At 42.4% G+C, this 21,302-nt stretch overlaps 2 long non-coding RNA genes across 4 annotated transcripts in view; one reads left to right on the plus strand and one right to left on the minus strand.

Moving 5' to 3' along the window:
* The window catches only part of LOC311596065, a 106,130-nt gene extending 101,069 nt beyond the window's left edge, over positions 1-5,061 (minus strand). For both annotated transcript variants that reach the window (XR_014778692.1, XR_014778693.1), the window contains exon 1: positions 4,856-5,061. This is a non-coding gene — a long non-coding RNA (uncharacterized lncRNA). The remainder of the gene's footprint in view (positions 1-4,855) is intronic.
* Positions 5,062-5,172: 111 nt separating this feature from the next.
* On the plus strand, positions 5,173-14,488 carry LOC311596074. Of its 2 annotated transcripts, XR_014778698.1 has the most exons (5): positions 5,173-5,321; positions 6,956-7,049; positions 9,533-9,571; positions 10,719-10,862; positions 11,562-12,203. It is a non-coding gene; the product is annotated as an uncharacterized lncRNA (long non-coding RNA). The 2 variants fall into 2 exon arrangements; XR_014778697.1 differs by lacking the exons at positions 10,719-10,862; positions 11,562-12,203 and adding an exon at positions 13,734-14,488.
* The last annotated feature ends 6,814 nt before the right edge of the window (positions 14,489-21,302 follow it).

A 21,302-nucleotide genomic window follows, 5' to 3' on the forward strand; every position in this document is an offset into this window, starting at 1 on the left:
CCTGCCTTTTTCTTGAAGACTCCCTCATAAGCTCTTTATGCATTAAGTGTATGTGACACCACCTGTGGGTAATCTATTTTGCAAATGCATTAACCCACTTTGGAGGTGGATTTAAGTTTATTTGTAAAACTTTGAAAGATAAAAAGCTTATTCTATTTTCTTTTATTTACTTTTTCTTATTCTTCCACTTAGAAATACTTTAATGATGCTGTTATCAAAATCTGCTCTCCTGTATTTTTTAAATTATTTTTTCTTGAGGACTTTGGGTCTGTTTTTGGAACCGTGAGTGAGGAAAGGCAGCACTCAGCCCTCACCTACCCCTATCTCCACAATGGGCATTTTACTGCTCTTATATTACATAAAGCATTGTCCTGCAAAATTTCAAGGAAAACATCTTTATGTAAAAAGCAAAACAAAACAAAACAAAAAAAACCCTAAGGCCTGGTTTTTTAGTTTTCTGCTCCGTTTTACTAACCTGCATTGCTTCTCATACGCAAATACGTCAGCACAAAATTGTATTAAAACTCTGAAATAAAATCATCACTTTGTGATTCTTTATGAACCTTTTTTTTCATAATTTCATTGTTGTTTTATTTCCGACTCAGAGACAGAATTTGTGAACCAGAATTCACTGAGAATTCAAACACCACAGCACACTGAAGAGGTGCGGAGAGAGAGGAAAAGACTTGCCAGGGACAAGCAAGGCCTCCTGGGAGAGCAGAGAACACGGACTGAGGTCCCCCTGAAAGAAGCTGCTGGTAACAGGAAGGCACAGTTAAGCTTTAACAGTCACGTGAGTCAGTCCAGTGTAAAAGAATCTCAGGACCCAGAAAGGCAGCGATGGTCCTTCCTGGACCTTTGCTCAGTGTTTGGCAAACAGGTCTGTGAAGCCAACGGCAAGATTAGAGTGCAAATTGATAACCCAAAGTCCACAGGAAGGAATTCCCTGTTACAATCCAGGGAACCAAGATAAGACTGTACTCTAAAAAAAAAAAGAAGAAGAAGAAGAAGAAGAAGAAAAGAGAAGAAAGAAAGGAATACAACCTAAACTAACTTAAGCTACAAATCAACCAAATCCCGTAAAATGTATTGGATGAAAGCAAAGGGTTTCCACTTATCAGATGCCTGATAAGAAAAAAGGATTTGGTCCTTGCTGGGCAGAGTAAAGTTGACTCCATGGTCTGCCTCTCGAAGGGAGTAAAAACTTACAATTCCTGGAAAGAAAAGGGAAAACATGACTATTGTTCAAAGGAAAACACCATTAGAAGGAAGGCTACAGATAACCAAAACACTGCAAAATTGCCAGTAGGGATGTTTTGCAAAAGCTAGGGCAAAAGAGACTCTCTGGGTGATACTCAAGAAATCTCACAGAGGGACGAAGCACTCACCTGAAAAGAATGGGCTTCTAAGTATGTTAACTGATATGCGAGTTAATTGCTTACTTCAGCCATCCCCCAGAGTAAACAACATAAATGCGCATTGGCAACTAAAAGCAGATAACAACATATTCTATATTTATAATTTTGCACTTTGTTATTTTTGCTTTATGCATATGGAAGTTTTGCCTTCACCTGATATCTGTGTGCCACATGTACATAGAGTGCCTGCAGAGACCAGAGGAGAGTGTTGGACCTCTTGGAACCAAAATTACAGATGGCTGTGAGCAATGTGGGTGCTAGGAATCAAATCAACATCCTCTGGAAGAACAGCCCGCACTGAGCCATCACTCCAGCCCCTCTACTACATTTCAGATATCCAGTGGTTGGCTTACTCAGACAGCAAAGGAACTCAAAGACAGACCCGCAGAAACAGAAACCCAAACCCAGAGGAAGGAATAACTTAAAAGCTGAGCAGAAGAATGCTAGCAGAACATGTGTAATTAACAACCACCAAACAAGACACACACACAAAGTCCCTACCAAATATTTATAATGACAAAGTCAGACATAGGGATGCCTGCCTGTTAGTCCAGTAGACAAAACACTGAAGCCGGAGGACCTAGAGTTTGAGACCAGCCTGTGGGGCACCGTAGAGAGATCCTGTCAGAGAAAGAAGGGGAGGGAGGAGAAGGTGAGGAGGAAAAGCCAGAAATAATACCAGCCCTGCACAAACTCAGAAAACAGAGCAAAGGCATACACTCCTGCTCGCTGTTTTATACATAGCCCTGACATCAAAATATGACAAGCCAATAAAAGAAAGACCATAGGCCAATATCCATCATCAACACAGCTGTAAAAGTTCTGAGGAGAATGTTCTAAATTGAGTCCAGATCCACATGGGAAGGATAATATGACCAAGAATCACCCAAGAAGAGCTGAGCACAGTGGCACATGCCTGTAATCCCAGCACTCTAGGGAGGCAGAAGCAGGCAGATCTCTGTGAGTTCAAGGCTAGCCCAGTCTACAAAGCAAGTCCAGGGCAGTCAAAGCTACATAGAGAAACCCTGTCTCAAAAAAACCCCAAACCAAAAAAAATTTTTTAAAGTACCCCAGAGATGTAAAGTTGGCTTAACATTTAAAATCAATCTGAATTCACCACATTAAAGAGCCAGAAAAAGAAAAGCTTATCATTAGCTACAGAAAAAAAATGATTTCATAAAATTCAATACTCTCTCATTAACAATGTTTTTTTTGTAGTTTTAGGCATGATAGTAACTTCCTCAACCTGATATATACCACACAGTACTACAACTCAGCAGACTTAAGCCTGCAAGCAAACCAGTCCCCACCATTACTGGTTTTTTACTGACCATTGGGCCAGCAGTCCTAATTAGTGAAGAAAAGCAAGGAGAAAGAGTTCTAAACACTGGTAAAGCATAAGATATACTCTTTCTAGACATGGTTCTGTGTATAGAAACCCCCTCCAAACAAACAAAACAAAAACCAAACAAACAAAGTGGTATGCGCAAATGATAGTAACATGTGATTTTTGATAAATACTGTTGGGTTTGAGATCAACACACACACACACACACATACACACACACACACACACACCAGGATTATTTTTGAACACAAACAGCCATGACTAAGAAACGTATCTTTAAAAACCTGACTCATAAGAGCATTAAAAGTTGTAAAACCTGGGTTAAAATTTAGATAAGACCACTAAACAAATATTTTAAAATATGGCGGGGCTGGGATAATGGCTCAGTGGTTATTATCTTTGCTGTCCGAGCATGGTTTTCTGAGTTCAGATTCCCAGCAAGCACGATGCTGCACATCTGTAAGGCTAGAGTTAAAGACTTGTAGCACCTAGTTTTAAATCTATTTTATTTGGGATTCCTTATGCCTCTACCTCCCTTCCAACACCCCCCCCCAAACTAGGTATGAAGGTTAGAAGGGGTTGGGGACATAGAGCTCTTTATACTTAGTTCCTGCTGATTAGGGTCATTGGGTTCTTTGGGGCAATCCCAACCTCAGTCATCAGGATGTCCAGCCGCCCAGCTAACCAGCGACAGCAAACAACAAACCACATCAGCCTTCTTCCTCCTCGGAGCATCTCAAAGCATTTTCCTGAAGCTTTCTTTCTGTCTCTGGGCTCTGATATTTATACCCTCTCAGAGTCCTCAGAGTTCAACTATGTCAGCTGGCAAAGACCACGCCCCTTTCTGAGGCCACAGGAGACAACTAAAAACAACCCCATATCCCACACTTGGGATTAAACCAAAAACATGCAACTGAGTTTTTAAAGAAAGCAAAATTTCCATTACAAAGAAAGGAGACAGGAGGACACGTGGAGTTCACCAGCCTGCCTGCCTTGCCTCCACCTTAGGTCTAGGTTCAGTGCGAGACCCTTCCCACATTGTCCTAGATGGTCAACATAGTCCCAGTCAAAACTCTCAGCAGGCTGATGAGGAAAAGCATACAAATTGGGCAATTAAGTGAAAAAACCCTGCAGATCCACAACTGTAAAGAGTTACAAATACCCAGCTACCACCAAATCAAAATATGGCAATGTAGCATAGTATTGGAAGAAAAGACAGACAAACTGACATTACAGCACGGAATACAGAAATAGACTTAGACAAATACAAAGGCCTGATTTCTGACAAAAGACAATTGTTAAAATGTGTGTGTGTGTGTGTGTGTGTGTGTGTGTGTGTGTGTGTGTTTCTACACACACATGTAGCTAATGCACATCAGAAAGCGAAGTTAAAACAACAGGGAGATACAGATCCTCACCAGAAGAGTGGCTCAAGTCAGAAGAAAGTATTCATGGGAATAAAAGGTGGTATATTTCTACTGCTGTGACAAATGTCTGACAGAGACAAAGGGAGGAAGGAAGGAGTTATTCTGCCCACTGTTTTAGAGGGTTCCCTCTACCTCGGTGCAGAAGGTAGGGTGGAGCAGAGCAATCCACACCGCACTATGCTGCAAAGCTGATAAAAGGAAAATAGCAGTGTCCCCACGGCCGCCTTCTTTTTCACAGTATACTTCATATGTGCTCACAGCCCGTGGGATGGTGCCACCCACATCAGGGCAGGTGTCCCCACTCCAGTTAACCCTCTCTGGAGCTGTCCTGACAGACACACCCAGAGGTGGGCCTTCCCAATCTCCTGAGCAAGTGACTCTATCTGGTCAAGCTGGCAATTGAAGATTATCCATTAGGGTAAAATCCTTTTGGAAGGACACTTGTCCCTTTCCAGTTAATCTAAACATTTATCTACTCTGAAGCCTAGTAATTTCACTCCTACCAAAGAGAAATGGAAGCATGCACACACACACACACACACACACACACACACACACACCTAGATAGAAAGTGACACAAATAGCTATCAAGAGCAGAATATAAAAATGAGTTGTGCTAAAGTCACGCGGTGCAGCGTTACAAAGCAATAAGAATAAACTACCAATAGTGCAGGGCTACGTGGATAAGCAGGGACGAGGGGAGTTTATACACTGTAGGGTCCTTTTGTGACAAAATCCCACGTGGATGGACTCATACTCTTCGTGCCTCAGCTTCCCAAGCACCAGGACTACACTGTGCACATGGTGGGGGAGGGGAGGGTACCAAAACAGCAGTGAGAGTGCCGCCCTGGTTTCCTTCGGTCTTGAAAAAGAAGCCTTCAGTGTTTACTGTTACGTCTGATGCCAGCATTCGTTTGTGAAAGCTCTTTAGTTTTCCCTCCGTTTTGTCATTATGGAATATAGAATTTTATATCTCTAAGTTTAAGGAACAGTTACCGAAGTAGATGTTTAGGACATATTGAAACATTCCAACGGCTCCTTCCTTTGATCCAGGAGGGTTGTGATTTACTGTGCTAAGTTTACTCCGTGGCTCCCGGACGGCCTTTTTCTCCTAGCGTGGGCCTCCAGGTTTGTGATGAACATTTTCTGGTCTCTTGTCACCAGAGCTACCTGGCTCACCTTTTGGGGCCATCTTCTGCTTCCCTGAGTCAGAGCCGAGTCCAATTCAACTTCTCCACGTGTCCTCTGTTTTCTCTCTGCACCTCTGATACCCAACCACTGCCTCCATTTCTTTTTTTTTGGACTTGCTTTTCCTGACGCTTTTTCACCGGGCTGGAGGAATGTAGCTTCTTTTCTGCCGCTGTACCTAGAAAGACCCTCCTGTGTGTGCTGTTTCATTCCCAAGATGGCAATTCTATTATTTTCCTTTTATTAATTTTCTTCTTTTCCACAACTTCCTGCCATTAGAGTCTTAGGTTTGTGACAGGGGTAGATGACAGCTTCACACATGCCATCACCATGATTGTATTGAAATGGAACTTAGTGTAAAAATAACTAACTTGTGATTTTTTTTTCACTGAAAATCAACCTGGAAAAAACAAAATAACAGCACCCTTTCTACAAAACATTAGGATTTGTGACTATTTATACAATAGTAACAATAATTTGAGCTACATTTCAATTTCAGATTCACCATAAGTTCTATAAATTGTGTGTGTGTGTGTGTGTGTGTGGAAGCCGGGAATCTTCTATTAGAGACTCCAGTTCAGCAGGATGGGCTGGCCATGAGCCCGGTCCGCAGCACTGAGGTCACAAGGGGGCTGTCATGCCCAGCTTTTCACATGAGTTTCAGGAAATCCAAACCTGAGGAAGCCATTTCCCCAACCCTAATTCTTAAAAAATTTCAAGCTGAATTTTAATAACAGTGACTGGTTTTGCAATAAGATTTGAAAATGATTATATATAGCCAAATGGTCTCAGGACCTTTCTATAATTTCAGGCAAAAAGAGCAAACATCATCCCGTGACTGGTTAACATTCCCACCACCTCTGAATTTTTCAAAGTTTTGCACTGTTTGTTTCATAGTTTTAAAAAAAAATAAATCCATGCAAACTATTTCCTAGCTGGCCATGCTTTTATGTATATGCCCTAAAAATTAAGAGATGCTTTTGAATAGATTCAGTCATTTCATAAAGCATAACCTCTTACCCACAGGAGAAAGTTAACAATAACTTAGGCTGCAGCTGGTAAAGAAATGGTCCCGAACCTTTTCAGAGTTCAGAATTATAGGTTTGAATTTTTATCCTGAGCTGTGTTTTCCCAGTGTCAAGTTAGTAATGCTGCGTCTGGCGCTGTGGTTCAGTCATAAAAGCAATGAAACTCCATCAGGTTGGCCTTGTGGGGGGGGGGGGAGCAGAGTGGAGGGGGGAGGAGAGGGGGGAGGGTGACTTTACCATCTGAAACTCAGTGTTACAAAGAAAAACAGTGGAGACATGATGTCATCCTGGAGAAGGTAGCTCCTCTGTTCAAGCTGGCTTGACCTGAGGGTTTTTTTTTTTTTTAACAAAATCCAGATGGAAAGAAGGGAGAAATATATGTATATATTCGAAGACTGAAACAAAGACTTCAAGCAAGGGTTTTTTTTCCCCCCCGCTCATGAATTTAGCATGCTTGGATTTAATGCAGACCAAGTAAAGCCTCCTCATCATCTCCCCTCCTGCCTTTTAACACCAGACCTTTTAACCCAGTCTCTGAATCTGCAGGAGGCCTCTGGTCGGCTCTGTCTCCTGACCACTAACTGAGGGCGGCGGCCTCTTAAATCCCACCGATGGCAAAGTCATCAACTCCGAAACTCAGGTTTGATTTACTGGTTTGGACTCTGTTTTGTTTTCAATCTTTCACTTCCTGGAAATTGGGATAGTTGATAAATGAAGCTTTGCAGCTTAACTGGAAAAGGTCTGGGTTTTGGTTTTTGGTTTTCGGGGCTCGGAGTGTGTGTGCCGGTGTGTGTGCCTGTTATTGTGTTGTTGTTGTTGTTGTTGATGATGATGATGATGATGATGATGATGATGATGATGATGTTTTGTCTGGTTTTTCTTGATTGGCTGGTTGCTTGCTTATTTCTATATTGTCTGTACTAGAACATAAAATAATGTGCTCACTGCCATCTATGTTCTAGAATATACGCCATGCTGCAACGTGGATGGTGGAAACTAGTGAGTCAGAGGGATTTTACTTGCATTGTTTTTGCTTTTTCTTGTCTTAATTGTGAAGATGTCTCAGCTTTAGAGGAGACCTAGAAAGAAAGGCCCCTAAGGAACTGAACTGTGTTCTGTGTGAACTCATGTGAGTTGTGCCTCTAAACGATGCAAAAACACAGAGCCAATTCCACGGTCCCTTTCCACCTAGGAGAAAGGTTCCCCCACACTGAAGACTCACACCAGGAGATCACTGGTTTGTGTACTCACCCAGAATCTCCAAATAGGAAAGAGAGGATGTGTGGCCACTATTCCTAAAAATCCAGGGCTAGGACTCTGGCCTCTGTCAGGACCCCACTAAGCAAGAGAAGTCAGGAAGAAAAGATTCAATCATACAAAAGGACAGCTCAGGGGAATGGGACAAGAGACATTTTGTTTAATCTTCAGTGGATACCACAATCTGAAAAACAGCCATATGTGAAAGGAACTGAAGAGACAGGAAGCTACCCTGGGGCACTGCTACATGTCCCGAAGAACTCCAGGCAGACCCATAGCACTGACAGGAATCCAAACCGAACCATCGAGAGTCTTTCCTCAGTAGCACACAGACACCCACAGCTGAGCAAGGCCACCCTTGGCAGCAACACTCAGCAGAAACCAAAACGAATGCTCCAGTGGAGCGTTCTGCCTGCCGGCCCATCCTCCACCTGGCTCTGGGAGGGGAGATGGACATCTTCTGGACCGAGGATGCCCTGCACTCATAGAGAGTCCACTGAGACCTAAGTCCCCAGCCACTGGAGCCACCCATGTGCCTATCAATCTAATGACTTTTTACAAATCAGGCATCACAGGGAGAAAAAAAAGCTAAGTATTTCCAATAACCAATGAACAGTTGTGATTATTAAGGAAACAGAGTCATGGAGGTAGAGGTTAAAAAAAAAACAAAAACAAAAAAGGAAGTTATCCAGAGACACAGAGCACATCAAGTAGGGGGTTAAAGATGCAAACCCAGGTGACTCTGACTTGAAAACTCATTTTCTTTTCCCATCATGCCGACTGCCTTATATGAGACAGGAAATGTCACAGGAATACACTGCCAAGTCATGTTGTTCGGGACAGTTAATACTGATGCAACACCATCCACAAGGGCCGCTCGGTGTCTACATGGGAGGATAAAATCTATGTTTGGAGTAGATGAAGGAAATAACAGCTGGACAGAGATCTGCTCTTTGATCCCAGGGATTCATAAGGCCCCAAATTTTCTTGGGTCTTCCAAAGAACACCTTGGTTGTGGTTGACCTAAAAAGAAGCAAAGAGACTGTGTCTCTAGGGGTTGGTTTCCATGTGTGAATGGGGAGAGGTGGAGGGATTTGCTATTAAAGTTCTCTATTGAAGAGTTACTGGAGCCATTCTAGGACTTTCTAGACACTATTCCTTAAAACAAAGGAGAACTCACACCCTCACTTCACGCAATGTGCATTCTCAGTGTAAAATATGATGGTTCTGTATGTACTACAAAATATAAATAAGAACACACATAATACTTGTTTTGTAATCTCCTGTAGAGATAAAGATTGTTCTCAATTCAAATAGCTGCCCCTCCTGTCACTGTTGTTGAAAACAATGCCACACACAGGACAGTGTTACTTAATTCCTCTTCTGGTCAACATGACATCATAAGTTTCCTCCTAGCCATTACTAGTTTCCACAGTGCCAAGGCTGTTGTTTGTTTATGGACCACCAGAGATTCTAATAATGGTACAGAGGAGAGTTAAAGACTAAAGGGCTTGCCTGTATACTGTCATAGACAAACAGCTAACCAAAGCTAACATCACTCAGGGTTAGAGTGTGTGGGAGTGGCAACAGACAACCAAAAGTGTTATATCAAAAGCCATGAGGAAACTAACATAAAATCTGAAGAAACCTGCACCTCATGCTAGAAGATAAAGGTTAAGCTAATTAGGTTTTTTTTTAAATCTATAGAGATATACTTAGATAATAAAAGGGAGGTTTTTATTAGCAGGGTAATTAAATAATTTATCGTTCAGTTGGGACACTTGATAAATTACATTGGGACAATTATAAGTGGGGGAATTCCCAGGAAAAATTAAGGCAAGAAATTGCCTTATTTCTGCTTTATAGGCAATCAAGAAAACCCAAAAGCATAGCTCTCCTGAGTCTGTAAGTATCTTGGGTATTATTGCATGGACACCATTTTGTCAGTCCTGACACTAATGATGCTATCATGGATCCTTCTTCTTATTCTGTCACTGTTACATGAGCTGCTGAAGACTGACAGGAAAGAGAAAGTCTGGTGGACCATGAGAAGCAAAGATTAGAAAGTTCCTTAAATGAAGCTGCGCACGTGTCCACTAGCTACTTAACGCAGTCGGTGATGACTGTAGGCTACTCAAGAAATACTAATTACACAGTGTGCTGAAAGGTCCAGAACTCTGCCTTCATCCCATTCTCAACATGACTCAAAGTCTTCTCTGTGCTGTTTTTCCGCTTTCTGCTGAATACAGCAGGAAGACTTGATAGAATAGATGAGTGAGGTAGTGGGAGATGATCTTGCTGGCATTACACGGGCAAAGGCATCATGAGTCCAGCTGAAGCCCCTACAATGTCCGAGGGGTCCAGCTTGTGCATCTTCACTCTGGCGTTAGCCAATAACTGTCTGAATCAGGGAGGTGGGCCACTGCTTTGATATAGAAGGAATTCCCAGACCTGCATAGGTTAGTGTTGCATGGTCCCTAGCTCAAGAGCAATACCCAGAAGACCCTCCCACAATACTCTAAGCTACCTTAGTAAAATCTGTTTCAACCAGTCAGCACCCACCTTGATTGCATACAACTACATATGCTAACTGATAAAACCAGTTAGAGGTCCATTTGCAATTCGCCCTTGATTCCTCCCAGTTCTTCATATGGTTTAACAAATGTGTAAATCTCAAGTATACCCTATACCTAGAATATCTTGAGTGATTTTGTTTTCCATATTGCTTTTATTATCCTTCCTACGTTAAAAAGGACATCTGGAAAGTTACTATAAACTTGAATTCATTATTATATCTTGTAGGTATTGAGGAGAGGATAAGGGTGGTCAAAGCAGGCAGAGGAGGCTTATCTTCAACATGAAACATTCTGGGTTTGGTGGCGAGAATGAACTATTTATTATCCGTGCAATAAAACACATTTAGACAGACAATGGTAAAACTGTGGCCCACAGTACAGACCTAGAATGCATGCATTCAATAAATCCTTGCTGGGAGACTGGTGAAACACACATTTTAATGCTTTTACACTAATTTTTTTTCCTTTTGAGACAGGGTTTCTCTGTGTAGCCTTGGCTGTCCTGGACTTGATTTGTAGACCAGGCTGGCCTCGAACTCTCTGAATGCTGGGATTCAGGCTTGTGCCACCGAACCCAGCTTACAGTGCTTTTTATGAGTAAAGAAGATAAGACTGAAGTGGTATGTGTAACTCTATTTTTTATGTGCACTCCGGCGATACATGAATTTAGAATGTTGAACAATTTACATGAAGAGTTGTAACAGCTTTATCAATTTTCATATCAAATGTGTTGTTTGGGCATGTCAGATTAAATATTTATAATATAAGTTACTCTTCCCATATATGTATGCACATATATGTACATATATGTGTTTATATAAGAAGACACAGAGAGAGGGGGGAGAGAGAGAGAAAGGAAGAGAGAGAGAGAGAGAGAGAGAGAGAGAGAGAGAGAGAGAGCGCATGCAAATATGCCTAAATAACTAACTGAGCCTTTCAAATTCTTGAGAGAATCTAGACGAAGGAAATTGTCCCATACAGCTATCTGGAAATTTCCCTAAGTCTTGAAATGTTATGAACATCTAAGCGCATTTGACAATTTAGATAAAAACAGTTTCACAGAAATGTTTTCACCCTAAAGTGTTTCCAGTTGCCATCGTACACACTCTTGTCACAAACTGTAAAGAGACCTCGCCCTCGCTACTAGGTCAGAGCTGTCTGGCAAACACTGAGGCCGTGTGACATAGAGAAAGAACAGAGGACTTGGAGGTAGGCAGAGCTGGCCTGGAACTGTATGGCCAAGAGGGTCTGTGTGCCCATCTGGAAGGCCCTGGCTGCCCATTGTCTAAAGATAAAAAAACACTTCCTTCCTTCCTTAGGGACACTTCCCAAATGAATGAGAAGTCTGTGAACAAGAGACCTGCTTCGTGACGAGAGTGGAGAAGAAACATTAAGTTATTAAATCTGTAGATTGAAATTCACTTATTTTTGGCTCAGAAATAAATGCTGCAGTATTTATCCAGAATGCCGAGTGGACAACTAACTTAACAATATATGAAAAGTATTAAGTGTTGAAAACTCAGATGATTAGTTTTGAAGTTGTGTATTATTTTAATCTGAGTGACACAGAATGAGTCTCCTGAAAGAGAGAGAACACTTTTTAGATGCTCAGGAGTAATGGAGTGTTACCTACTGTGATAGGATTCCTCAGTGGGGCAGAACCAAGGAGCGAATCATAGATTAAATAGATTGTGGATGTATTTATTCTGAGACTGGTTCATATGATATGGAAACCAAGGAATCCTACAGTCTACTGTCTGCAAAATGGAACTAGGAAAGATGGCGGCATGATCCAGTTCAAAGGTCTGAGAACCCGGGAGCCAACAGCATGACTCCAAGTAACTATGGAGACCTGGGGACATAACGTTAGTTTCCATGGGGAGGGCATGGCTGGAAAGTTAAGTCCTCATCGAATACTATGTAAATGAATTAACAGGATGACTCAAAGAGTTGAATGTAGTTATGGGAGACCACTGAAAAGTTGGGGAAAAAATGGATCACTTAGTTATTGTAAATGATGAGTGGAAATTCTAACCATATGTTAATAAAAGAATCCTTGAATGAAAAAAAAGAATAAAAAACAAATAAATAAATAAAAAGAATCCTAGAATGAAATTTTTAACAGATTTGACAGTATGTAAAATTGACAATAAGCTGAGTAAAATACTTTCTGATGTAATGAGTGTCTTCTGTTTGGAATGGGGGTTGTCCTGGCTGACTCAGAAAAAAAAGTCCATATTCCCTCCTTCTCGGTGTCTCCCTTTACTGCCATGCTTACACACACCACCCCAGGTCACAAGTCAGGACCACGTGGAGTTTCCCTATCTTCTGCCCATCTTCTATGCTCTCAACTAAACAAGGACTTTGCCTGCACTGTACTTTCTGCATCTTCTGCTGCCCAGTTGCTTGTACATCTTGCTTTTGCATTTCTGTATTAGTTTCCTGTTGCCACTGTAAATTACCACAAGCTTAGTGTCTTAGACAACACAAACTTTGGTCTTACAGTTCTGAAGGTCAGAGGTCCTGAACTTAAGCTGTTCACAGGGCAAGTGTTCCTCACAGAGTATGTGAGGGGTGAGTCTGCTTCATGTTGCCTTCAACTTCTAGATACTCTCTGCTTCATCTGGGGTCCGTCCTCCATGTTTTCAAACGAGTGGTCCAGTGTCTTCAGATGCTGTTCTTGCTCTGAGTCTGGCCTTTCTATACTCCTCTTAGAAAGGTCTTGTGATTAAACTGGACCTGTCTGAGTAACCTCAAATAAGCCTTGTCTCTTGATATCACTAATCACACCCACAGTGCCTTTTTTGTACATAAGAAAACATATGCCCAGATATCAGGGGCTAGGGTGTAGAAAAGTTCTGGAAGGGACCGTTCTGTCTGCCACAGTTTCTTTCCTTTCTTGCTCAAACATCGTTACCGAAAGCCGTGACAGACTTAAGTGCAACTTGGAGCAACCGTGACCAGTCTCCTCTCTACCGTGCTTGTTGGGCTTTTCCTCCTCCATAGCCCTCAACATCCACGGAGTCCATCAAACTGTGTCACGCCAAGGAGTTTGTGTTGTTCATTCATAAGTTCCCATAATTAGGACTGTAGGAAGCACACAGTAGGTATTTAATAAATGTTACTCCCGTGAATGAATACAATAACCTCTGCCTTTAGGGAGTAAAAAAAAAAAAAACCACACAAGAAAAACTAGCAGCAATAACTTCCCTCTTGCATTGACAATGAAGCAAATGGTGAGAGGGAAAGAATACAGGAAAGAATCGGGCAGTGGTGGCCCACGCCTGCGCTCAGGGAGGCAGAGGCAGGTGGATTGCGGGAAGTCTGAGGCCAGCCTGGTCTACAAAGTGTGTCCAGGACTACACAGAGAAACCCTGTCTGGGGCTGGGTGTAAGGCAGAGAAGGAGAGAAGGAGGGTGGGAGGGTGAAAAAAACTGTGTTCATCTGTCCAGAAAACCGTTACAACCTACACATCCTTCCTGCCTCCACAGGAACCAATGGAAGAGGAGTGTAGCAAAATCCAAAAAGGACGAAGAGAAGTGGAACTTTGAGCCCGTGTGGCCAATCACAGAGCACCTCTTTCCCACCGTATTTATCATCCCTTACTTAGCAGGAAAGAATCTGGGAAAAAACAAGCATCTTGTTCTGAGATGTCAGAGACGAGCAAAATAATCCAGTGTCCGCCGGTTACTCTGAGCAAGACACAGCTGCTTTCCCCCTCCTGGTTCCGGGCACTAACTCCTCATGCAGGAGCCCACTGAAGTCAAGAGTACATCTAGGAAAACCGGGACCCTCGAGGTTTACTGCCTGGGGCAAGCGAGGTACCGTCTCAGAGACTCTCACAGCGGGAAAGTTGAAAGGTTTCAGGATGGAGGCTCAAGGAGGACACTAAGACCAATTGTTCTCTTTATAGATTTATTAAACAGCTATTAACCCTGTAGAGACAGACAGCAGCATGCCAGGGGCACTAAGGAGAACTCAGGTTAGGGCAGAGTGGGAATCGGGTATCCTTAGCCATTGCTAAGGATAACCAGTGAGTGCTCAACTAAAGAACGTTAGATGATCAATTACTATGCTTCTTGGCTGGCCATTACTGTGGATTGATGGGGCAGGGAAGACAGGAATCTAGAGAAACCAGTTACCTTAGCTGTGGGATTGACTGCAAAGTGCTATAGTTACCTTAACACAAATGGGGGGGGGGGGGAGGGATTACAAAATACATTGGCCCTCACTGACAACAAACACAAATGGAAGGGATTACAAAATACATTGGCCCTCATTGACAACAACACTTGGACCCTTTGTGCCTACTCTTACCTTAAACTGCCTGAGACCAGTAATTGTTCCAGTCTATTGTGGGATATAAAATTATTCCACAATTAATACCACAATCCTTTTATTTCCCTTATAGTTTTGAGGGTCAGGAATTTGGGGAAGGCTGGGCTAAGAATGCTTGAGTAAGTAAATAAATGAATGCATGATGGCTTGAAAAAAAGTGTGACTCTGCCTTACTTTACCAAACGGCTACCCAGACCAGTGAGCTGATGCCAATGGGAGAATGCATCTCTTCCCTCACTTGCTATGTGTATCGAACTCTCAGATGAAACTTCTTTTTTTCAGCTGTCTCAAGGTGACAGAGAATCTACAGCACTGGTTGGTTATGACCTAGGGTCTTAGCAAAGACAGACTCCTGGCTTGGGTCCTAACTTTTTTCTTCCCGACACACTGCTTTCCCAGTGGTTTCATGAAGTTGGAAATCCCGTGGGAGTTTCACAGCTGTTACAATTTCAAATGAAGCTGAACAATAGTCACCCCACCTTTCCACAAAGAAGGCTTTCAAGAAACGCTCCCATCACCCTAAACTGTGAAAATTCTTCTCTGTTTCAGAGCTGAATGGCCCCTGAGCAGTCTAGATCACATCCTAAAATCTTGTGACCCAGAAAGGTCCTGAGAGCAGAGCAGTAACAGTGGGATGGCTTATCTGATGAATAGTAAGCATTTCCCAACAGTTTAAAAATGTTTCTTGTATTCTCTCACTTTACTTAACAAGAACACCATAACTTTTGATAATACCTTTCTTCCTATTATCATTTTGCAGATGGTAAGATGTTGAGGGATCAACACTTTGCCCAATGACACGCAGCCAGTAAATGACAGCCAGAATTCTAGCTGCCCAGTGTAATACAGTCCTAAGCTGCCCCTTTCCAAATTCATTTTATTTTTTAATATTCTTAATTTAAAGAAAAGTTGATACAGTACTGCAGTAAGTATCCATTTGTTGTTAGATTTAACAACTAATCACAGGTTTGATGTATGTGTTTTTCTTCCTCTTGCCTTGCTACATACCTGATCTGTGTTTTGTAGTATAAGTAGCAAGCAGGGAACAAGAGTGAAATGTCTCTCACACACACTTATACCTTATGTACATATAGCCTGTCTACCACATAACATGCAATACATACATATATGTATGTGTATATATATATATATCCATGAGATATACTGTATATACATGCACACAGTCTATATGCCATGAAACATATAATGCATAAACATCCATGTCACACACATGCACATAGACACACACTCTGCAACATAAACATACTCCATACACATCTATAAAACTTACATATATGCATATACTCCTGTTAGCCTATGTACACATTGAGGCTTTATGACATGTCACCTCTAAATCATTTAGCACACATCTTCTAATAATAAACATAGTCTCCAGCAAATCATAGTATAATTATCCAACTAACAAAATTCATATAATTTCCATAAAGCACGTAAGCCACATGAAAACTCCCATGTTTATGGGATATTTTTCCATAGCAGTTACACATATCTAACAGGTCAAGGAAGAGCTACACAGGAGGTTAGGGGTTGCTTTCCATCACATCATAATTGTAACTACAGCTGAGTATGTCTACACATGTTCTAAGACATAAATACAGAATTCCTTAAGGGGGCCTCTCTACGGGATGCACCTATTCCGATCATTGGAATTTCCAGTCTAAACACTTGGCCATGGCTTGCTAGCACAGACGGCTCATCTATAATAATTCCTGAAGAATTGTTCACCCCGAGACTTTATGAAGCTAACTGTAACAGAAAGCATAAACAGTTAGTGATTCACGCTGGCTTTGTGCTCCAAATGTCAAACAATTAGAGGGAACTTAGAAGAACGGGATATAAATTAAATGACTGGAAACAGCAAGAAGCGGGACAGAGGGAGGGCAGGGGGCGGACATCCCCAGGCTGACTCCATCTCATAGCAGAATGACGTACTCCTAAACTGAAGGAAAAGAACTGTGGGAAATGTCTACATAGAGATGACCTCTCAAGTGAAACCCAGAAGCAGCATCCACACACACGGTGGCCAGCACAGCAGTGAAGCAGTGGTCCTCTGGTCAGGGCCGGGAGAGGCTGATAAGAAGAGAACAGGACAACAGTGGATGATAACGGCCAATGAGCACAAGTTAAGCCACCTTAAACCTGTGTGGTCTAGAGTTGATGCAAACTATTAGATTTTCCATCTGCCAAAGAAAAAACTAGACATAGTACTTTGTTTAAGTAATTAGAAATAGAGCATGCCTCCTCCTCTTCCTCTCATCAAAACAGTCTCTGTGGACACTCAGTCCACTCCTTTTCTGTCTAAATGTCTGTCTGATGTCCCTCTGTCTCTCTTATGAGGGCATTTATGAAGGTATTTGAGCCAGCCTAAATTATCTTCCATCTCATAATCCTTATGCATGTCTGTGAGAATCCTTTTTCTTTCTTTCTTTACTTTTTTTGTTTGTTTGTTTGTTTTGCTTGTTTGTTTTGCTTTGTTTTGTCTTGAGACAGGGTCTTGCTTGTATAGCTCTAGCTGGCCTGAAACTCTCTATGTAGACCAGGCTAGCCTCAGATGTACAGAGATCCACCTGCTTCTGCCTCCCCAGCGCCCAGCCTGTAAAGGCTATGTCTCACTTCTAGGGAGCTTTTGTTATGTCCTGGGATTAGGATAGACATCCGTGGCCTAAAGAAATCAAAAGGGGTCGGGAGGCCTGGTGGCACTCAAAGAAAGAATAAGCAGGCTACCAAGATGAGACTTGATAGCCTATGATCATATAGTGGGGGAGGAGGTCCCCCTTAGTCATAGACCTAAGGGAGGGGAATAGGGTGAAAGCGGGAGGGAGGGAGCAACAGGAAGATACAAGTGATGGGATAACAACTGAGCTGTAATCTGAAGTTAATTAAGTAAAAAATTTTCTAAATAAAAAAAATAAAAATAAACAGGAAAAAAATAAATCAAAAGGCAATCAGCATTAAACCTCCCGTGTTTTTAACAAAGAAGCTTGATTGCCTTTTTTCTTCAGTATTAAATTTGTAAGAAAAAAATAAAGACTAAGAGAGGCTTTGAGCCAGCACAGTGGCTCACACTGCGGTCCCAGTGCTTGGGAGACCGAGGCAGGAAGTTCAGCAGTTAAGTTGTCTTCAGCTACCCAGGTAAGCTTGGGCTGCATGAAACCTTGTCTCAAAAGACAGAGGAGTAGACAAGGAAAGATTAGCTGGTGGCTTTGAGATTTTCATTCTTTTTTTTCTTAATGTATTTATTTGTTCACTTTAAATCTGATCACAAGTCCCTCCTTCCTCTCCACATGGTCCTACCCTCTCACCCTCTTCCTCTTTCCCCGCATCTTCTTCTCCTCAGAAAAGGGGAGCCTCTCCACCCCGTACCAACCCAACCTGCCACCTCAAGTAGCATCAGGACTAAGCACATCCTCTTCCCCTGAGACAGACAAGGCAGACCAGCTAGGAGCAAGTGAAATAAAAGCAGGAAACCGAGTCCACATCAGAGGCAGTCCCCATTCCATTTGCCATGGGACCCACATGAAGACCAAGCTGCCTATTGGGCACATATGTGTAAGTGGCCTAGGTCCAGCCCATGTACCCTTTTTCATTAGTGCTTCCATCTCTGTAAGCCTCCATGGACCTCCGTTATTGCCTCTGTTGGTCTTGTGGAGCTCTTGTTTCCTTGGGATTTCTTTATCCTTCCCTGAACTCTTGCACAGGACTCCCTGAGCTCTGCCTAATGTTTGGCATCTGTTTAGACCCACTGCTGGGTGGAGCCTCTTAGAAGACAGTTATGCTCAACTCCTGTTTGCAAGCATAGCAGAATATCGTTAATAATGTCAGGGGTTGACTCTCTGCCATGGGGTGGGTCTCAGATTGGACCAGTTATTTGTTGAACAACTGAAGAATGGATAAAGGAAATGTGGTACATTTGTGCAATGGAATACTACTTAACTAACTATTAAAAACAAGGAAATCATGAAAGGCAAACAGATAGAACTGGAAAAGATCATCCTGAGTAAGGTAACCTAGACCCAGAAAGACACACATGGTAAGGGATGTCACATATCTCTTATAAGTGTATATTAGCCATATAGCCATATACTACAACCCGCAGACCCAAAGAAGCTAAGTAACAAGGAGGGTCCAAGGGAGGATGCTTGAGTCTTGAGAAGGGGAAATAGAATAGACATTTGAAATGGGTAAAGAGAGGAAACTGGGCGGGAAAGGGTGTAGGGAGGAGAATAAGGGTGGAGATCAGATGTGGGGGCGGGGGTTGGGAGAGAGAAGTGAAGCCAAGAGGAGGAACATCTCTGGGGCAAACTGGAGATTTGCAATAGGGTAGACTCCTGGGAGGATGTGGAGGTGGCACCTTTTGTCCTTAAGGATAAGTTTTTATAATACTTTTATACTACAATACAATACAAAATTTTACAATACTTCACAGAGTGATTTTCAATTTAAACCTAAATTGTTTAGGTTGCTTGAAGACATATTTTAAGCTGTCATTTTGTAAAAAGATAATTAGCCCCATGTGCCATGTATTAAAGTAACTTACTGACCCTGATTTTGTATCTTATGGGCTTGAGATGTCTTCTTCTGTATTGCCATTTTAAACATTTTTTCCAGTGAGTGTCACACAGCATAATGAGTGATATAGTTTGACTCTAAATGCCTCCCACCAGCCTGTATTTTCAGTATTCCACTCCAGGCTCAGTACACTGCTTTGAAGGCTCTGGGGTCATCTGATATAGGGCTTGTTGATGGAAGTGGGTCACTTGAGTAAGCCTTTGGAGGCTAGACTTGCCTGCCTGCTATGGTGTGCACAAGCAGCCACAATATACTCCCACCACCATGCCTTCCCCACCATTGACTGACTGAAATCTCAGAAACTGTGAGCCAAAAATAAACTTTCTTTCTTTTAACTCATATTTTGCCACAGCAGTGAGAAAAATAACTAATAAGAGTGAACGTTCATTCATAGGCTTGAAGTAGAAGTTTCTGGTTTCTTTGAAGAGCCAGTTGTGTTGTGTGATGTTTTTCTGGGAGCTGTCTTGTGAGAGGGCATGTGATTTTGGAAGGAATATAAGTAGAACCCCAGGGACAGTGGGACGACACTTTTTGCATTGCTACATTGTGCATCTCTTCACTGGTCTTTGCTGGTCTTTGCTGGTCTTCACTGGTCTTTACTGGTCTTCACTAGTCTTCCCTGGTCTTTGCTGGTCTTCGCTGGTCTTCACTGGTCTTTGCTGGTCTTCTCTGGTCTTTGCTGGTCTTCACTGGTCTTCACTGGTCTTCATTGGTCTTCACTGGCCTTCACTGGTCTTCATTGGTCTTCACTGGCCTTCACTGGTCTTCACTGGTCTTTGCTGATCTTTGCTGGTCTTCGCTGGTCTTAACTTCACACAGAGAAACGTTCCAGAGAACTTCTTGTATTACTCTGGCTGCTTCTGGCTGCTACTACTGACTCCTGCCAATTCTGGGGAGCCTTGCTGTTCCTGCTGGAACATGCCACTGCTACTGATTCCTATTGCTATTAGGTGTTTTCTGTTGAACTATACTGCTGGTGTCCTGACAACACAAAGTGGAAATTGGCCCAAGGAACTACATCTAAACAGGTCCACAACCCCTTTTTTCCTATTAACATTCTTCCTGCCCTTCCTCTGGTCAGTGAATTAGAAATGAGATTGAAGTGTTTTAAGAACTCCAAGTAAAGTAAGTTTTGAAAAATCTAAGCCTACAGAGGTTCTACAAGGCCAACCTGGTGAGCCAGGTGCGATGGTGCATGTTTATAATCTCAGCACGTCACAAGCTGAGACAGGAGGATCTACAATTTGAGACCAGTATGGATTATATCATGATACCTTGCCCCCCAAAAACACTGAATTTTAAAAGGAGCAAATGAGCCTCCAAACTCCATTCTGTGAGCCAACATTACAGCTTGTTTATTTAACTCTCACAGCAAAAGCATGCATAACTGTGTGGCATCATAGACAGGACCAGCAGGAAAACCCAGATAAATGAGCAACCTTACCCTCTGGCCTTATAAGACAAGTTCCTGGATCCTTTCTGCCTCTTTCCATTGTCTCTTCTCTCAGATATTCCTGTCTCTGCCAAATGCCTGGACAGCTCCACAGTTCTCTCTGCCTTAGCCAAGGACCTTCTCCCAGGCCAGCCCATCCGTCACAGCTACTGTCTATCTGAGCTCTGGGTGTCCCGTCTGTTCTGCAGTCATGGGCACCAGTGCAGACAGAGGACAGCAAGACCTTTCCAGACCAAGGGTGAGTTATGCAATTTCCTCTCACAATTCTGGGACCCCAGAAACTTTTGAGGATTGCTGAACATTCACTAGCAGCTTTTTCTTATATCTATACTTAAGATATGGAAGAGCAGAATTTCTCAAGAATAAAGGAAAAGCCCCCACTCCCTTTCAAAGTTAATAAAGAACGGATCGCACACTAAAGAATGGAGCAGGAATGAACACCAGCGGGTGGCCTTCCTTATCGGAAAACTACAGAAATAGCAGGCCCAGCTACAGGCTAGTTGTGGCAATTTATGAGAAAATGCCTGCCACTTGCATAACTTGGGGCCTGATGTGAGACAAACACTTGAAAATGTTAGCTTTGCTTTTCTAGTATTACATAATTTTATCCTAATTTGTCACTTAACAAGTTGTTTGGTTTTTGAAGTGTGTGCGACTGTGTGAGTGTGAGTGTGTGTGT

This window comes from Acomys minous, assembly GCF_964271855.1.
Source record: "Acomys minous genome assembly, chromosome: 1".
Taxonomy (NCBI): Eukaryota; Metazoa; Chordata; class Mammalia; order Rodentia; family Muridae; genus Acomys; species Acomys minous.